Source organism: Gopherus flavomarginatus, chromosome 7 (genome assembly GCF_025201925.1).
Source record: "Gopherus flavomarginatus isolate rGopFla2 chromosome 7, rGopFla2.mat.asm, whole genome shotgun sequence".
Classification (NCBI taxonomy): Eukaryota; Metazoa; Chordata; order Testudines; family Testudinidae; genus Gopherus; species Gopherus flavomarginatus.
In genome coordinates, this window is record NC_066623.1 from 3998252 (window position 1) to 4018926 (window position 20675).

At 46.8% G+C, this 20675-nt stretch overlaps 1 protein-coding gene across 6 annotated transcripts in view; it reads right to left on the reverse strand.

Annotated features, from left to right (window-relative positions):
- Positions 1-20675, reverse strand: part of SGCD (sarcoglycan delta) — a 665508-nt gene that overhangs the window by 370318 nt on the left and 274515 nt on the right. The window contains exon 1 of one of the 6 annotated variants that reach the window (XM_050961321.1): positions 8684-8739. The exons of the other annotated variants lie outside the window; for them this stretch is intronic. The gene's annotated coding sequence lies outside the window, so the exon portion shown is untranslated. Of the gene's footprint in view, positions 1-8683; positions 8740-20675 lie in introns of those variants that run through there. 6 annotated transcript variants of the gene reach the window in all.

Here is a 20675-nt window from a genome sequence, read left to right on the forward strand (position 1 = left end):
CCAGCCAACCCAGCCACCCTTCAGTTCCTTCTTGCCGACTACTCTGACAGTGAGGAAGGAGGGTGGGTTTGGAATGAATATGAGCAACACATCTCGAAGAACAACAGTTACAAAGGTGAGTAATCGTCTTTTCTTCTTCGAGTGATTGCTCATATCCATTCCAATTAGGTGATTCCCAAGCCTTACCTAGGTGGAGGGGTCAGAGTGAGATGTGGCAGAGTGCAAAACCGTTGAGCCAAAGGCTGCATCATCTCTAGACTGTTGGACCAGAGCAAAATGTGAAGCAAAGGTGTGGACAGATGACCAGGTAGCTGTTCGACATATCTCCTGGATTGGAACATGGGCCAGGAAGGCGGCTGATGAAGCCTGAGCTCTGGCAGAATGTGCAGTGAGATGGCCCCAGGGAACATGAGCCAGGTCATAGCAAGTGCGTATGCATGCCCTCACCCAAGAGGAGATCCTCTGGGAGGAGGCAGGTAGGCCTTTCATCCAGTCAGCCACTGCAACGAAGAGTTGGGGGGATTTTCTGAAGGGTTTCGTCCAATCGATAAAAAAAGCGAGCGCCCTACGGACATCTAAGGAGTGTAACTGCTGTTCCGTCGAGATGAGTGAGGCTTCGGGAAGAAGACCGGAAGGAAGATGTCCTGATTGGTATGGAAGGCCAACACCACTTTAGGGAGGAACGCCAGATGTGGTCACAACTGTACTTTGTCCTTGTGAAAGAGAGTATATGGTGGGTCCACCGTAAGCGCTCGAAGTTCGGAGACCCGTCTGGCCAATGTAATGGCTACTAGAAAAACTGTCTTCCAGGACAGGTATAGCAGTGAGCAAGTTGCCAACGGCTCGAATGGCGGAAGCATAAGCCTGTTTAGGACTAGGTTGAGGTCCCTGGTAGGGGTAGGGCGGCATACTTGGGGGTAGAGGCGCTCCAGGCCCTTGAGAAATCTAATAACTAAAGGGTGAGAAAACACGGAGTGGCCACTCTCTCCTGGATGGAATGTGGAGATAGCCGCCAAGTGCACCCTCAAAGAAGATATCGCCAGGCCCTGCTGCTGCTTAAGGGACCAGAGGTAATCCAAGATAGTGGGGATCGAGACCTCAGAGGGAGTAGCATTCTGCGTTTCACACCAGCAGGAGAAATGTTTCCACTTGGCCAGATATGTTGACCGAGTGGAAGGCTTTCTGCTACTCAGGAGTATATGTTATACCAGAGCGGAGCAGCATAACTCCGACCTGTTTAGCCACGCAGGAGCCACGCCGTGAGATGAAGGGCCTGCATGTCTGGGTGGCAAAGACTGCCGTGGTCCTGCGTTATGAGGTCCGGGTGGAGTGGCAGGGTAATTGGGCTGGCTATGGACAGGCTGAGCAGTGTGGTGTACTAGTGCTGTCTGGGCCATGCTGGCGCGATCATGATTATGTGCGCTCTGTCCCTGCGGAGTTTTATCAGGACCTTGTGAACCAGCGGGAACGGTGGGAAGGCATAGAGCACCCAGTGCTTCCACGACATGAGGAATGTGTCTGAGATCGATCCCGGTGAAAGACTCTGGAAGGAGCAGAACGCTTGACATTTCCTGTTTGTGTGAGAGGCGAACAGGTCTATGTGGGGAAAGCCCCACTTCTGGAAGATCGAATGAGTAACATCTGGTCTTATCGACCATTCGTGACAGAGGAAGGATCTGCTCAGCTGAGCCGCCAGAGTATTCCGAACCCCTGGGAGAAAGGATGCTACCAGGTCTATCGAGTGGGCTATGCAGAAGTCCCAGAGTCGGATGGTCTCCTGACATAGGGGGAAAGATCGAGTCCCTCCCTGTTTATTGATATAATACATGGCCGTTGTGTTGTCTGTAAACACTGAGACACAACAGCCGTGCAGATGCTGCTGGAATGTCTGGCACGCCAGGCGGACCACTCTCAGCTCTCGGACGTTTATGTGAAGCGCCAGCTCCTGTGATGACCAAAGGCCCTGGATACGAAGGTGTCCGAGGTGAGCCCCCCCATCCGAGAGATGACGCGTCTGTCATCAGGGACAGTGAGGGTTTTGGCGGATGGAACGGTAACCCTGCACATACCAGGGAGGGGGTAAGCCACCAGTCGAGGGAGCGTAGGATGCTCAGGAGAATGATAACTATTGTGTCTATTGGGTCCCTGACCGGACAGTAGACCGAATTGAGCCACGTTTGGAAGGGTCGGAGGCGGAGCCTGGCATATTTGGTCACATAAGTACAGGCAGCCATGTGACCTAAGAGACCAAGACAGGTGCGAGCCGAGGTCGTCGGGAAGTTCTGCAGACCTCGAATGATCGTCGCCATTGCCTGGAATCGTGGCTGGGGTAGGTAGGCCTTGGCTAGATTGGAGTCCAGGGTAGCTCCTATGAAGTCTAGCCTTTGTGTGGGAACCAGTGTGGATTTTTACGTATTGAGCATCAAGCCTAAGCGTGTGAATAGGTCCCTGATAATGCCTACGTGCTGCCTGACCTGTGTCTCGGAGGTCCCTCTGATGAGCCAGTCATCCAGATACGGGAATACGTGCATCCAACGTCGGTGGAGGTGTGCGGCGACTACGGCCATGCACTTTGTAAACACCCTTGGGGCCGTGGAGAGGCCAGAGGGGAGGACCGTGAATTGGAAGTGCTGGTGGGTGGCTACAAAGCGAAGATACCTCCTGTGTGGAGGAAATATGGCAATGTGAAAGTACGCGTCCTTCATATCGAGGGCAGCATACCAGTCTCCAGGATCCAAGGATGAGATAATAGTCCCCAGGGAGGCCATGCAGAACTTCAACTTTATCATGAACTTGTTGAGGCCTCGCAAGTCTAGGATAGGCCTGAGGCCTCCTTTCAACTTGGGGATCAGAAAGTAATGGGAGTAAAACCCTTTGCCCTTCTCGTCTTGTGTACCTCCTCTACTGCTCCTATAGCGAGAAGCGTCTGCACCTCTTGTAGGAGGAATTGCTCATGAGAAGGGTCCCTGAAGAGGAACTGGGTGGAAGGGTGGGAAGGCGGGGTTGAAACAAATTGGAGGTGGTATCCTTGTTTCACCGTGCGTAGGACCCAGAGGTCTGAGGTCAATTGGGACCACGCCGGGAGGAAGTAGGAGAGGCAGTTGGAGAAGAGAGGAAACGGATCCTGTCCTGAAACTGGCACGCCGTCCTCGGGCATACCTTCAAAAGGTAGACTTAGGTCTCGCTGGTGGTTTTGAGGGGCCGTGGTTTTGGCCCCCTTGGGGTCCGGACTGGCATCTACGGCCATCCCGCCCGTGCCATCTGCTAAAGTCTTGCCTGTGTCTGGGCACAAAGTACGGGCAGTGAGTCTGGGGACGGAAAGGTCTGCGTTGGGTCACAGGTGTATGCATGCCCAAAGAACGCATGATGACCCTGTTGTCTTTCAAGCTTTGTAGCCTGGGGTCAGTATTCTCCGAGAATAGACCCTTACCATCAAAGGGTAAGTCCTGGATGGTATATTGTAACTCAGGCGGGAGGTTGGAAACCTGTAGCCATGAGATGCGTCTCATGGTGATACCGGAGGCCAGAGTTCTGGCTGCCGAGTCAGCCGCATCTAGAGAACCTGGAGGGAGGTTCTGGCTACCTTTTTCCCTTCCTCTAGGAATGGAGCGAATGCCTGGCGGGAGTCCAGGGGGAGTAGTTCTGTAAATCTACCCACCTCCGCCCAGGTGTTGTAGCTATAACGGCTCAGTAGAGCCTGCTGATTTGCTACCTGGAGCTGTAGGGCATCTGCCGAATACACCTTGCGGCCGAGCAGGTCCATCCGCCTAGCCTCCTTTGACTTTGGGGCTGGCGCCTGTTGGCCATGGTGCTCCCTCTCATTGACCGATTGGACAACTAGCGAGGAGGGTGGACATATAGATACTCGTACCCCCGAGAGGGTACCATGTATTTTCGCTCGACTCCCTTTGCTGTAGGGGAAATGGAGGCTGGGGACTGCCATAAGGTGTCGGCATTGGCTTGGATGGTCCTGATGAAAGGCAAAGCCACTCTAGTGGGGGTATCTGCAGACAGGATGCTCACTACAGGGTCCTCAACCTCCGGGACTTCCTCCACCTGGAGGTTCATATTGCGCGCTATCCTCCTGAGAAGGTCCTGATGGGCTCTTAGATCTATTGGAGGTGGCCCCGAAGAGGAAGTCCCTGGCACTGCCTCATCTAGAGAGGAAGGAGATGAAATGCCGGGGACGAGCGGGTCCTGTATGGCCTCTTGCTCATGGGCCTGTTCCTGCTCCAGCGGCACCGGGGAACCGGGTGGGTGGACTACCAGCTCCTCAGTCCCGGGTGGAGGAGGACAGCTAACTGTGGCCTCTGGTGCTCAGTGCTCTGATGAAGCGGAGCAGGATGGAACTAGCGGAGCACCTTGGGCCTGGTGGTACACCCAAGGTGTCCAAAAGGACCACTGGTGAGGTCCTGGGTCCTGAGACCGGACTTCTTGAAAAACTCCGGTAGGCACATCCGCATCGCAGTCTTGGTCATAGTAGCTGTCCGCGTGGGACGACACCGACGTATGTCTGAATGGCCATGGAGGAGCGGAGAAGCTTTATGCAGATGTTCCAATGGACCTCACTCCCCTATGTATCAGGGACCGGTGCCGGGACGTATATCGGTACCGGGATCGAGATTGGGACCTGCGACCAGGTCGGTGCCGGGAGGTCGACCGAGATCTCGAATCCCGGCATCGTGAATGGCTTCGGGAGGCACGGTGCCTGGAGCAGTGCTGAGAGCTGGAGCGGAGCCGCGGGTAGTGAGCTGGTGAATGGGAATCCAACCAGTGCTGCGAGTCTGACCGGTGCCGTGTAGTAGAACAGTGCCGGGACTGCGAGCGGCGTCAAGAGCGGGAGTGCCGTCTGGACCTGGAGTGTCTGCGGGACCACGATCGTGAGCGGTGCCGGTCCGCTGCGCCAACAGAAGGTGGTCTAATCAAGGTCGGCTTGCCTATGGATTGGATTACCCTCACCAGCGGTGCCGGGGGTAGAGGCAGTGCCGAGTCTGTCAGGGCGATCAGGTCCCTCGCTGCTGAGATCACCTCCGGCGTGGACGGCATAGTGAACTCTACCATGGCACATGCCAGGGAGCTAACAGGCACTGGACTCGACAGCCCTTGTGGGACCAGAATCAATGGTGCCGATTTAGCCGGTGCCACGACGGGTATCGGCGCTGGGCGATCCAATCTAGGCGTACTCTCTGGCTGCAGTGCGGGCAGTGCCAAAGCAGCAGGAGTCTTGGCCTCTCTCAATCTCGGGGAGAGGGAGCGTCGTGGAGCCGATTTCGGTGCCAGTGACGTCCGGTGCCGAGAGTCTTTGGGTGTACCAGTGCAGTCCGGTGCCGCGGAGGCGCTTCTGCTCACCGACTGACCAGAGCTCGGTGCCGAAGGTGGCGGGGTGAGAGCCGCCTCCATGAGGAGCTGTTTAAGCCTGATGTCCCGCTCCTTTTTTGTTCGTGGCTTGAAAGCCTTGCAAATGGGGCACTTAGCTGTTAAGTGCGATTCCCCGAGGCACTTCAAACAGGAGTCGTGCGGATCTCCTGTCGGCATCGGCCTGTGGCAGGCTGAGCATGGTTTGAAACCTGGTGAGCCGGGCATGGGCTCCGGCACTGGGTGCGGGGAAGGGGCTACTCCCCGAGCCCCGCTAACTATTACTAAACTAACTATACTATCAAGGAAGATAACGAACGAGAAACTACGAGTAGCTGGGGGAGTGGAGGTCAGCTAAGCCGCACTCCACTGTTCCAACGACCGACATGGGCGGTAAGAAGGAACTGAAGGGTGGCTGGGTCGGCTGGGGTATATATCCGGTGCCATAGCGGTGCCACTCCAGGGGGCACCCAGTTGACCCACCGAGTGTTGCTAGGGTAAAAAGTCTTCCAACAAACGTGCACGTGGCACGCGCACACCTAACTGGAATGGATATGAGCAATCACTCGAAGAAGAATTAATGCTGTCCTAAATTTTTAACTTTCAAAATGCTGCAAAAGTTTGTATCGAAAATCCCTGAGTGTGTCAGAGGAATTGAGAGGGGAAAACTCAAGTTTCTGGCAGGAGAAAAGTGATTTAGTATTGCAGGTTAAAATCTTAGCTGGATATTTTAACAGTGAAATTGACAACAATGCTGACATTAATGGTTGTAATGAAGGTGTCCAATTTAACATCCCATTGAGATGAACAGGGCAGGACATGTCTCCCCTACAGCCATTGTTTCTGGCTCACTGCAGACTAATGCAGAAGGTTTTCACCACAATCACACGGTGTACAAACATGGTTGCTTGGTTTTTAAGTCTCACTTTAGATTCTGCAGCACATCTCTGTGGCAAAGCGTAGATTTAGCGGCATATTCCACAATCATGGAGCATCTGACTGTTATGTATGTGTCTGATTCCCAAAGGCACAGAGTGATTGCAGGTGGAGCTGCTTGTGCTCAGCACCTCTGGAAATCTGGGTCCTATATAATTTATTTTAAAATCACTCCCAGGAGGTAAAAAAAACCAAAAACCACATTAATTTAAAATGAGTAGCTGGAACTATTTTACAGTGAACATTAGAGTGATCATGAAGTAGAATGGAGTGAACATCTTCAGTTGCTTAAGTGGATTTCAATGTTGTTTCACTTCCTATAGAGTGAACCTCCACGCCATTCTAACTGGTTCCCACTGGGCTAATCACATCAGAAATCTGGTTATAATCAGGCACACAAGAGTTCAATGCTACAGTCCAAAGGGATCATCATCTTTCTGTAATCCTCTGTCCTAGCTGATAGGGAGAGGAAGAGAAGCTGCTCATAGCCAGATGGGTAAGAAGGAATCCCTATCTCCCTGCTGCTCTGCAGAAGCTCCTCAAAAACTGAAGATAATAGACCAGATTCTGCTCCCTGCTGTGGTCCCCAGCACAGCCGTGAGCTAGGACTAGCGCTGGGAACCCTGTGCCACTCTCCTGGGAAGCCCCCAGCAGAAAGATGCACCAGGAGCAGGAGGGGCCAAGTGGCCAGGGTGCCACATCAATGGGACAACGTGTGAAGTAGAGTTTCGCTAGCGTGAATAAGGGTGGCGCAGTGTGGACCCAGGTTAGGACAAGAGGTAACAAGAAGGTGTAACAAACAAATGAAGGGAATGCGAGAGGAAAGAGGAGAGTGACAGCCCTCTTCCATCAACAAAACCCCCAGTGTAGACGCAAATGCAGACCAAACTCTAAACTAGCCCATGTGCACTTAACACAACAGAGATGATAGTCTGGGGGGGTTTAAGGTATAAATTATTAATAAATAAATAAGATAGCAAATCCCACCCTGCCTAGCTGTGGCGTGCAAAGCAAGATCCAAGCAGCAAGCTCTGGGATTGCAGTAGCGTGCGCAGGTCGGGGACAGCGCTGGCTGCAGTCGGTGTCTCTTTGCTAAACAAAGCATGACATTCAGATGAAACCCCGGCATGCACTTTTGGTTAAAGGCAAGTGCAGCTGCCCCGTTTGGAGACCGACAGCGAAATGCAGCAGAAAAGTTCTACTTCTAGCAAGAAACACAACTTAAGTAACATTGGTTTCCAAATCTTCCTGCAGTTTGAAATGTTCGTTAGCCAGGATGAGTAATAGGAATATTTCTCTCAGTCTCTCTCACATCCAGCCTGGGCTGGGCAATAATTAAATTTTCTGTCACTGATCCTCACCCAGTAAATTATTGTATTTATCAGATTAATCCTTGCTCACTGGTAGAGACCTCAGAATCTCACCTCCATGCTCCTTCAGAAATAAATTACCGGGCTCTGCCATTATGGCACAGGCCTGCACATAGGTTCTAGATTTTCAGCAGTGCCTAATATGCAGAGTGCAGGGGAAGAGACGCCAATGAAGGAGCCATCAGCAGCTCCTCCACTGTGAGGCTGTTTCTATGCCAGCCTGGTTCCTAACACACTTTAGAGCAGCCTCGGTGCCAGTACACTGGATAGGGATTTCCAAAGCACAGTGGTAGTACTCAGGTCACGTTCCTTTCCTCCTGGCCATGGCCCAGCATGAATCTTAGACCAAGGGCTATGGTGTAGGAGCCACCCAGGGATTCCACCACACCAAGAGAATCCCCAGCTAGCTGGTTAAGCCAGTTTGCTGGCTGTTCTGCACTGGAGCAGGGGCCAAGGATTAAGCCCCAGGACTGCTGCATAGACACCTGACTCCAGGGCAGACTTCACCAGATAAACGGCTTGCTGCTCACAGTTTGCTCAGCTCTAACAATGAATATTCCAGAAGGATGAAACCATAAGGACTCTGCTGCAAAACATCCCGTGGTCCAATATCATCTCTAGTGCATTCCACTGGATGCCAGGGAGGAATGCACGAGATGCACTGATGCCAGACACCACCTCTGGTAACAACAGTCTCCTGACAATGCCTTTGTCAAAGGGCTAGTGAATGAGACTGTGCTGAAAGGGAAAAAAAAGGGAAAGATTTACAGAATCAAACCAAAAACTCAGACGACCCTGCAGTCGCTGTAGAATCAGGCTTGTCATCTGCCATGCAACGCACTTATCTTCTGTCTATTTTGTGAATAAGATTCAATCAGAACTCCTTGGCTCCTCAGGGAACCAGTGCTTTAGTATGAACTGCTACCACTCAAAAGTAATGGAGTGCGATTGCTCATGCCATTACCGTAAATGGTTGGAGGCCACACAGTTCCCAATTTCATTAGCTGCATTTATATACAGACCTTTCACTTTATGCTGTGGAAGCCAGAGGTGCATCAATGGTACATGGCATCTCCCCCTCAAAGCAAAAAAAAAAGAACACCTCGTAAGCTGAAGGTAAAAGGTTTCAAGTTAAACTGTGTGTGTGGGGGGGGTTTAACGTACAAACCCCCTTGCAGCAATTTTATCTGACTGACTGTGGTTCACAATCTTTACTACTGTGACATGCAATGCTTTGACAGATGCTACAGAAAAACTGACCTCAATGCAGCTTTGTACAGCTAGCAAAGATCAACGAAGGAGTGGGATTTAAGGACCAGGAGATACAACAATTGTCTACATACAGAGATGCACCAGTTTAAGTTGCGATTTTTAACCAATTTAGTTAAACTAATGCAAAAAGCTGGGTGGATACTCTCATTCTGGTTTAAACCAGACTTACTCTGCTTTAGCTTAAGTCAGTTCAGAACACGTTTAAGATACACCAAATAAATCTCTCTGACGCGGATATAACAGTGTCCACACAGGGGTTTAGACCAGATTAACTCAAACCAACACAAACTTGCATAGGCACATGTCCATGCTGTACCACTTAATCTCTCTAAAGACAATAAAGGAACAAAAAACTGGAAAAAGAATATAACTCCAAGGAGACTAGTATGAAAGCCCTTCCCTTTTTTAATATACAAATCTTGAACGATTACATTTTAAACGGACATACGCTAGCCTAAAGAATCTTCATAACGAGACAAAAGGAAAATGCTGCAGATGGACCTAAAATTATATAAATTCTTTGTTTACATAATTTTATTAACAGAAATAAAGCTGTATAGGTAACATGTAGAACTCTCAAGGCAATTTAGCAAGAATTATACAGATATGTTAAGTTGGATATATATTTATGAAATACAATTATGGGCGCGTTAATTTGGTTTGTACTTTTGTTGTAACAACAATAAAATACTATTATAGAAAAACAATGAAATTAATGAAGCGAGATTCTGATATTCTTTGTTTCATTTGCTGTAAATTGCAAATAAACAACAGATGCTGTGAGCACTTGTCACTTACTGGTATGTTTTTTCTTGTAGAACAGATTTTTTCACTTAAACAGCTGCTATGGTGGTTCTGAACATGGAAAATTAAAACGTTTTTCTATTACCTACAAAGGACTACAGTGATTTGTTTGATCAAAAAAGTCTAGAGCAGATTTTTATCCAGACACGCAGTGTGAGGAGGGAGGGGCTGCTGCTCTGTGATGTAGGTCACCATGTGTATGAATGTTAGGCCACAAACCCATTTGAGATATACAGGTGGAAAGTAACAAGACAACTCGGTGCTGTTCAGCCACTCCAAGAACAGCTTTGTTGAACTAATTTGATGTATTCTCTGTACAGCCTGCACCGGGTTAACAGTGCACTGCTCTGGGTTAACAGGGGCTGAGCAGGCTCAGCAGTGCACAGTCAACTTGTGGAACTCCTTGCCTGAGGAGGTTGTGAAGGCCAAGACTATAACAGGGTTTAAAAGGGAACTAGATAAATTAATGGAGGTTAAGTCCATTAATGGCTATTAGCCAGGCTGGGTAAGGAATGGTGTCCCTAACCTCAGTTTGTCAGAGGGTGGAGATGGATGGCAGGAGAGAGCTCACTTGATTGTTACCTGTTAGGTTCAATCCCTCTGAGGCACTTGGCATTGGCCACTGTCGGAAGACAGGATACTGGGCTGGATGGACCTTTGGTCTGACCCAGTGCGGCCATTCTTACGTTCTTATGATTAATTCAGCACCAGTGCAGGGTCTTTGGGTGTGCTATGGATGCAGTGTCACTTTACAACTTGGCCTCTACGGCTCCTAACTTTGCGAAAAGGAGCAGAGATACCTTCTCTTTCTGAGCCATGGAGTTCTGTGTCTTGGACGGTGCTTAAACGCCTGAACCTTAAAGGCCTACTTACTTGGCTAGCCCCAGAGACGTCAGTCGGTTTTAATATTTACTCTCCACTGAGAAACCACCACCAGGGAAAAGGCTTACATATCCCTAAAGCCAGAAGCAAACTCGGATATGATGGGCTGAGGATTTCATTCATTATATTTTGAATTCTAAAGACACATCAGCATCACAACCAACACATTTAATCTACACAGAATATTACTCTCTACAGAAAGAGAAATCATCTCTGAAGCTACGCTCAGCTCTGCTTGAATGAGCGTTTACAATTCTAGGTCAGGGAAGATCTGAGCGTTTCTTTACCTCCCTCATAAAGAGGGGGTTCATTTTTAAATCACAAAGAAAAGAAACTGCTAAGCTTATTTATCTAGAGAGGTACTTATACAGCCCACGGTACCATACTATCTGAGCACCTCACAGTCTTTAATGTATTTATCGTCACAACACCCCGTTGTACAGATGAGGAACTGAGGCACAGAGACGAAATGATTTGCCCGAGATCACCCAGGAGCTCTGTAGTAGAGCAGGGACTGAACCTAGCTTTCTCGCATCGCCCTTCCTGTCTGCCTTAAGTCTAGCAGTGTAAAGTGGTGCAGCCTTTGTGACCTCCCCAGGAACCCCATAGGGAGAATGGCGGAAGTGAAAGATAAGCAGTTTTTGAAGGGAAGGCGGAGGGAGAGGAAGAGGGAGAGGGGAGAATGTGAGCCAGAGAATGTTCGTAATACCATGTTGGCTAGCGGACAGTAAAACGAGCACAAAAAAGACGACCCATTGCATCCACCTAAGCTGCAGTGATAGCAAAGGGGTGAGGAGGACTGGCACGTACCCCATACATTTAAAGGGTGAAAGGAGAAGTCTCTGAAGTACAATATTCACTGCCAACGCAGTAGTCTTTTTTTATGCTCATACAGTTGCTTGACCTTGGGTACTCCTTACGTAGTACTCTCTGAGCAGCTCAGAGCTCTTTTTCAGCCCTCAGCAGGGGTAGTCCTTCCAGGCTAGGAGACTAACTGACGAGACTAGGAGCAGACAGCCTCAGTGGATAAAAGGAGTCCTAGACCACTAGATTCTCACTTCCTTCTCAGCTCACTGGAGATTAGATAGGGTTACAGATGTCCCGATTTTATAGGGACAGTCCCAATATTTGGGTTTTTTTCTTATATAGGTTCCTATTACTCCCTATCTTCTGTCCCAATTTTTCACACTTGCTGTCTGGTCACCCTAAGATTAGAGCAGTCAAAGGGACTATTCAACTTCAAGAACTATCCACTGCAGAACTTCAGGGACCTTATCCTGCAAGGCAGTGAGGATCCTCAACTCCCAGTTTCTTAGCACCTTACAGAATCAGAGCCTCCTTCAGCACACATCTGCCTCCAAATCCCCAGGCTTTCCCCATCTAACAGTCATGGAGAATGTTTCCCCTTCTTTGGTCAGTATTTGTTCATGGGAGGAACCATGTAAGGGTAAGTCAAGCCTTCCTGGAGTGGACAAGGAGCACATCTTCCAACAGGGCAGCCCCCCCGCAAATCCTCATGCAGCAGCTGATCTCCACCAGTTTAAAGTAGTTTGTAACAAAATTGGAAGCACAACTTCCCCCCTACACACTACTCAAAGGCAATTACCCTTTGCTGTACAGAACTATGTTGGCTAGCGGACAGTACAACGAGCACAAAAAAGACGACCTATAACATCCACCTACACTGCAGTGATAGCAATGGGGTGGGGAGGACTGGCACAGACCCCACGGGCAGGCAGATATTTCTAGAACTTCTTTTGACCCTGAACAAAGGGCCTGCAGAGAAACAGAAAACTCTTTTATATGAAACAACTGTCAAATATGAGAAACGGCCACATGGGCAGCAGATCTGTGTAGGTATGCACACCGTTTGGAGCACTACTGTAGCAAGGCACTCCCTTACACTGGTATCCCAGATGACCAATTAAACTGTGAGGGTCTACCCATTGCAGACCTCTCCTGGCATCAAGCATGTACATCTTGACCATGTTCATGCTTTTCCACGACTGCATCTGAATTAAAAATGCTGGATCATTTTTTAATGCAAAAAGAATGTGGATTCCAAGGATATCCCCTTTGGATAGCTACCAGTTCATCAGGCCCAACACAGAGAGCATTCCAGATTATATATAGCTCGCACGTGGCATGGAGAGAGCACACTTTGCACTATAAGCCCTTTAGGGCAGGGAACATTTCCCTTCTATGTTTGCACAGCATCCAGCAGGCTTTGGGTACTATCACAATGCAAGTATTTATTTAATAACCACACTAATATACACCGGATATTGCAACGATATCTAAGTCACAAGAACAGATCCTCAGCTTACGTACAAGAGCACAGCTTTTTTGGCGTAGAAACAGCTAGACTGTTTACACCAGCTGAGAATCTGGCGCAGAAGCTTTATGAATCATTTAGTTTTATCTCATTTCTGGGATTAGAATCCAGGTCTCCCAATGCCCAGTCCTGTGTCCTATCCATTAGACCACACTGCCGCCATGTGCTGCAGGGCTGCTGTCTATGGGAACAACTAGCATTCAGGGGTGCTAGGGAACGGGGCAGGCGTAGGGTGACCAGATATCCCCATTTTATAGGGACAGTCCCAATGTTTGAGGCTTTTTCTTATATAGGCCCCTATTGCCACTCCCCCCCCCCCCCCACACACACACCCCACCGAGTCCTGATTTTTTCACACTTGCTATCTGGTCACCCTCGGCAGGGGAGGAGAGGAGCAGGGCCAATGGATCTAGGATTGCTCAGATCCAGTGCTCAGAAAGGGAAGGGGCACCCACTGCTGGGGCTAAAGCTACAATAGCAGCCATGGAGTAGCTTTGCTGCTGCTGCTCTGCAGCCTGTGATGAAGAATTATTCTCCACCCCCAACTCCCACAACCATACCCAGCACAGACTCCAGCCACTGGAGCTGTACCCCAAGTTGCAGATAAACAGAGAGCCTTCTTTCACAGCTATTCATATGGACAACATCTAAGATATGAGCTCAACATTCGAGCATAAAAATGCATTAAATTTAAATCTGGAAGGCTACTTTTCCAAGGTGACCAGACATCCCTAATTGACTTCTGGAGACCTAGTTTTTAAAATCCCAGTTCCTGGGCAGCTTCTGTCAAAACATCCATTTGTCTCACGTCTCCTTGCACAGCCATTCTTGAATTGTTAAAAAAAAAGGCAACCCCACGCAGTAATTCAACATCAGGGTTTGCTGCTTATGGGAAAAATGAAAGAAAAACACATCAGAATTAATCTAGGCTAGTTCATTTGCAGTGCAAGTGATTTAGGTATGCAAAATAAAATGCAACTAGTGACTTTCAAACAGTGTCATATCTATGATAATATAAAGTTGACAATAGAATGAGAATTCTGGGGTGGTTACCAGTGAATTTCACTTGGCCTATCGTTTGTATTTCATATTGCATTAGCATCTTCCATATTACATTGGCAGCATGGAAAAAAATTATTCCACCTCCCCCCTCATTCTTACTCTGCACTCTCTGTCTAGGAAATCTTGTCATCCTGATTGATCTGGAGTTCGGTGTGAAACATTTTGTCCTCTCCCGGAAGAAAAAAGTTAAAGTCCCAAACTGACATTGCTCCGGTGTGTTAAGACAGATAATTAACTATTGATACAGTCGAAGCTTTGGGAGAACATCTCAGAGGCATCCCAGTTGCAGCAAGTTATTAAGTGGCTAGGAGGTCAGCGTGTAGTCCATTCATATCCCAGAGACCTGGGGTGAAATCCTGACCCCACTGACTTCAGTGGGACTTTTTGCCATTCACTTTATCCAGGCCAGGACTCCACCCCCAGGTTTGAATATTGGCTTTAGTCTCAAGTGAGAATGACTCTGTGGCCTTGTGCAGTAGTACGGTTTAGTGAGAAATGGCTTGTGTTCCCCACTTAAACGCCAATGTTAATCTCCACCCCAGAGAGCCCCAGGACAAGAACAGCACACGCATAGGAAGCAGATGATGGGGAGTCTAACTACTGAAAGGTTATTGTCCTCTTCTCAGGGATTTGGGAAGAGCTGCAGTGTTCTATCTAGATACATTCTGAATGTTTGGAAACGTCTGGGAAGTGGTAGCTCCGTATTTAATCCCCTTTCAGTGCTACTGGTTACAAATTCCTATTTCCAGAATAGCCACATGACACCGGCTTTCTGCTTTGCAGCTCCAATTGTACTTACCATTTCAGTTGCATTCTGATTTGAACTCAGACCATAACTACATGCTACTCTAATGACACTCTAAAAAGCAAAAACACTATTAGCGTCAAAAAAATTAAAAAAGTTATATGTCACCTGCTGCTCCTACGTATGCCTTCCCCACCCAGCCCTGAATGCTCAGGGAGCGAGTATAAAAACGAAGCAGATTCGAAAGCAGACTCTTTTTAAATCCTCAGCCTTTCTGCTCCTCCTTCCCCCTATCCTGAATTAAAGTGCCTTCCATGGAGTCTATATATAAAACACAGCTCCAAAAACAGACATGCTTAGAAAAGCTTTGATTTTTCTCTGTTAAGCTTGAAAATCTGGGCTATTGCTCCATCTCTGGCCTATGCAGCTGAGGTAGGGGGAAAAAGGTAAAGGGGGGAAGGTGGCACAATCTGTCCAGAAACAGATTTCAGAGTAAACAGACCAGATTCCTTTGCGAGTCTAGCCTCAGGAAAGGTCTAACTTGCACGACCAGAACTTATCCGTGAAATACCACAAACTGACAGCAACTTTGAGAGTATTACAATGGCAATGCTTTCATTTGGATAAATAACCTTGGGCAGCATCTCCAGCACACTGACATACACAAACACTTTCCAGTGATATTCTAGGAGTTTGGTTTTTTTTCATATTTTTAGTGCATCCAACAGCGTATTGATTTTGAACAACCACGTGCAGGTGAACGTGAGATCTGTCCTTTCCAGAACGTGAGCTGAAGCAGAGTCTTTCTAACTACTGCCTAGTTTGGCTTGGGCTTCCCTTCAGATCCCTATTTAGGTTTCACATTTATTGATTTATTATGGGCTCAGTTCTGCTACCCTTATTCCAGCTGAGAAGCAACTTTCCCCACAAGCCATCCCATTGATTTCAATAGGCCTACTCACAGAGTATGGCAATACTCTGCAGGAGTAAAGGTGACAGAATATGGCCCTATTATCTGTACATTCCGCTGGCACCCAAACATCTCACCATGGCTGGGATTGTACAAGGCACTGGACAAACACACAACTAGCCACTGTTTGGGCCAGATTCGCTCTAGGTTCACTCTGGGAAGGGAGGGGCTTCTACCTGCTTGCTCCCTCTGTTCATGTGCCGTGGAACGACAGGAGATGATTATGTCCTCACCTACACACCAGCTTGCCTCTAGTGGGCACGTAAGCCGCATCCCATCATAGCAACACGATACCAAGTGTTAATGAGGGAGATCTGCGTGGAATTTTGCTTCCCTGAGAGCAAGTGCCACCTGGTTCTCCTCTGGGCTGGGGCGGTGATACACTGCCTCACAGGTGTGACCTAGCCCTTAGTTATCCTTAAATTCTTTGCCCCAATCCCACCCTTATTCATACTGAGTAGTACTTTGCTCCAGGAGTGGGATCAATGCAGCAACTGACCGATAAGGTAGTTCCTTAACTTCAGGGTGGCAAAATCACGCCCTGCGCCACAGCTGATAGAGAAGCCTATCTCCTCTATGCTCAAACGTGGTCATAACCAATGGCTGGAGCATATGCTGAGCCCGTGACTTCTGGAAAAAGGTCAGGAGAGTACTGAGCACGTGAAGGAGGAGGATGAGACAGCAAGAAAGCTGTGAAATGGTTCACGAGTCTGTCTTAACACAGGGTACCAGTGATCTGTGGGAAGACTACACTAAACAACATGGAACTCAATTCGTGTGTGTGTCTCTCTCTCTCAGCTTGCAGGACTGGCTTGAGTCAGGCATAATGTGCACAGGAACAGTAAAAGGTTGCTTCACTTGTTTTTGCCAGTGAATCATAGTCCTGAACTGCTACTGGGGCTGTCCCGAGTGGAACTGGCTGAGCAGATCTGAATTCCATCAAGGTTTTGTAGGTTGCACAAACAGGGACCATCATACTCAGTTTCACTGGTAGCTCACGAGGATCATGCGCTGCCACTAGGCCACCAAACCCATCACTTGTCTTTTCTTCCTCAGTTCTGCTGGTAGTAGCAGGGCTTATTTACAGCAAATCAATAGTAATTACCATAGCTACAGTTTCCCTTAAAACCAAGTTCACACAAAAATATATCAATATTATAAATGCATTCCTGCAGTATTTTTCTGTTTTACTTCATACATTAAATTTTCAAGGGGACCCTTGAAAGTCTCTTACAGCTTTTCACACCACACTTTAAATGAGGAAATAAAAGGGCTTGGCAAACCCATCAACAATGGGCACAACAACAGTACCTATGAAAATCTGCATTCAAAATGTGCTTTAAAAGCCTGTCCCTTTTCCTTTCTAATAAATACACTTAGTAATGCAAATACTTTTTAAAGGCTCCATGAAATAGAAACTTTGTCTTCAAAAGTAAAGGGGGACCTGGTTACCACAGCTGATCAAAGAGGACAGAGCAGAGGTTTGACGCACTAATTGGCCTACTATGTGTGGTGAAAACTCACACTTCAAAACTGGAGAGAGAAAAAACCCATAAACATAACCATTGCTAATCCAAAACACCCATAAGCAAAAGCTCAGACACAAATGTGAAACAATCATGCACGCTGACCCTAATTGTTACTGGAAAATAGGCAACATAAGGTCACTCAGGAAGTCCCACTAGGATTTCCACAAACGAAGCTCTGAAGCAAACTGGTGAAAACCTAGTGACAACGAGCAGAATACACATAGCAGCAGCGTCTCTCAAGTTCTTCAGCATGTAGAGTTTGGAAAATTCAACTACACTTCATTGGTTCATCCATCAAATCATCTACCTTTGGTATTTCTAAGGAATTTAGAAATCAGAGGGCCAGCTCAGATTCCTCACACAGTATGAAAAGCAGAGAAAGCTGTGAGGTTTGTACACTAGCCCCATCTTAACAGTAAATTATGGATGGAATTTTCAAAGGGGTTAGAGGCACCCAATTACACAGATGGGCAATGGAGGTTGCTTGCCTAACTCACCTAGGTTTCAGAGTGGTAGTCGTGTTAGTCTGCATCAGCAAAAACAATGAGGAATCCTTGTGGCACCTTAGAGACTAACAAATTTATTTGGGCATAAGCTTTCGTGGGCTAGATCCCACTTCATCAGATGAATGACGTGAAAAATACAGGAGCAGGTATAAATAAATGAAAGGATGGGGGTTGCATTACCAAGTGTGAGGTCAATCTAACTAGATAAATCAAGTAACAGCAGGATACCAAGGGAAGAAAAGTAACTTTTGAAGTGGTAAGAGAGTGGCCCATTACAGACAGTTGACAAGAAGGTGTGAGTAATAGTAAGGAGAAATTAGTATTGGGGAAATTAAGTTTAGGTTTTGTAATGACCCAAGCACTCCCAGTCTTTATTCAGGTCTAATCTGATGGTATATAGTTTGCAAATTAATTCCAGTTCTGCAGCTTCATGTCAGAGTGTTTTTGCAATTTTTTTGTTGAAGAATTGCCACTTTTAGGTCTGTTATTGAGTGACCAGAGAGATTGAGGTGTTCTCCTACTGGTTTTGAATGTTATGATTCCTGATGTTGGATTTGTGTCCATTTATTCTTTCGCGTGGAGACTGTCCAGTTTGGCCAATATACATGGCAGAGGGGCATTGCTGGCACATGATGGCATATATCACATTGGTAGATGTGCAGGTGAATGAGCTCCGGATGGTGTGGCTGATGTGATTAGGTCCTATGATGGTGTCACTTAGGTTCCTTTGAAAACCCCATCCTAGAGCACCAAACATGAGCTAATCTTTCACACTCAGGAAGCCAATCACAGAGTAGGAATATCAATCACCATCTTTTGGGATTGAAACATTCTTGCTGAATTGAGAAATAAGAAATACACACCGCATGTTATTCCAACACCAGCATCAACAGCACATATTACAATGCACAGCAGAAACAAAGACTGATGGAGTAAAGATGAAACTAGCAATGAAATGCCTATCAGATCAAAGGATGCACACATTTTACCGCGGTTCCCATTAACAAATCACAATTCACCCACAGCTACCCCTGTGGGTGATAGATCGATCATTTGAAAAAGCTAGTTATTTTATGCACATTAGTTTAATAGATAACAAATGCATACTCATATAAATAAAGGTTTCAGAGCAGTAGCTGTGTTAGTCTGTATCAGCTCGTTCACCTGCACATCTACCAATGTGATATATGCTATTATGTGCTAGCAAAGCCCCTCTGCCGTGTACATTGGCCAAACCGGATAGTCTCTACGCAAAAGAATAAATGGACACAAATCAGATGTCAAGAATTGTAATATTCAAAAACCAGTCAGGGAGCACTTCAACCTCCCTGGTCAATCAATTACAGACCTCAAAGTCACAATACTCCAACAAAAAAACTTCTAAAAGAAACTCCAATGAGAAACTGCAGAATTGGAATTAATTTGCAAACTGGACATCATTAAAGTAGGCTTGAATAAAGACTGGGAGTGGATGGGTCATTACACAAAGTAAAAACTATTTCCCCCTGTTTATTTGTCCCCCTACTGTTACTCACACCTTCTTATCAACTGTTGGAAATGGGTCATCCTGATTATCACTATAAATTTTTTTTCTCCTGCTGATAGTAGCCCACCTTAATTGATCACTCTCATTATAGTTGGTATGGCAACACTCATTTTTTCATATTCTCCATGTATATACATCTTCCTACTGTATTTTCCACTGCATGCATCCAAAGAAGTGGGTTTTAGCCGACAAACGCTTATGCTCAAATAAATTTGTTAGTCTCTAAGGTGCCACAAGTACTCCTCATTCTTTATATAAATAAAGATGATTCAGCAAACCACATCACTAAATCGAAGTGTTTTATTGGCCTTGTAGGGTCTTGAAATGTCTGCGCTGATGCATTTGGGACATTCCATTGATGTTTCTTTGGGAGTTTGGCTGAGCTGGGTGATTGTTCATGACAGTGGCCTTTGGGTAAAAGGATTATAATTGGAGACATGTAAGGCTTAATCGAGCCCTAGGATATGCTGACTTCTTCTGGTGTATTTCAGATCCCTCAGCAGCAGAAATCCATTTGGATTGCTGTCTGTCTGTGTGGTGGTGGTGGCATGGGGAGTGAGATGGGAAAGAATTTTGCAACAGCTCAAAATGCTTGCAAACTGCAATCTTATAGGGGAAAACACTGCCCCTAAAATGGGTGCACTGATGGGAGGTATCCAGTCCAAGCAGCGGATGCTCAGCACCTATGGAAATGAGGCCACTTTTTGGGGTACCTAGATAAGAATTTAGGAGCCTAACCCTTAGCCTCCAGGTTTGAATTTTTGTCCTAAAACAATTAATATAACTTGCAAAATCTCCTAACAGTAGTTTAAGTCTCCTTAAGGACATCTTTCTAAACCTGGCCTCTTGGAAATTTGCTTGTGAATTCTGTTTGTGGCCTCTAAATCTGCTTCAGCAAATTAAAAGTGAACAAAGCAAATGGTCCATTCATTCCTGTGACTACCTCCAAAGTCAATATTTGATGCATTCCGTAATGTCATACATAAATCTGAATGGCTACAACGTTATGAGTATTCAGAAAACTTGCACAGGTGTTTTGAAAAACTAAAAAAATATAAAAGGCACATTTTAAAAAAATAAAGGCTTAAAAATGTTTTCCCTGTCCAACTTCACGTGTAGTGGATGGAAAAAGAAACCTCACTTTTGACAGATAAGGGTAATTTTCCATCATTATGGAAGTCTTAAACAACCCCGGCCTACTTATACCATCATCTCTTAGGATCCAAGCAAATTGCAGTTATTTGTTCAAAACAAAACAAAAAAGCCCATGACATAATAGAGCAATTTAAGCAGTGAAGAATACAACACCTGTAATTCAATTTCATGGCAGCTGGTTTCACAACATGTGTCTATAGCACTGTTA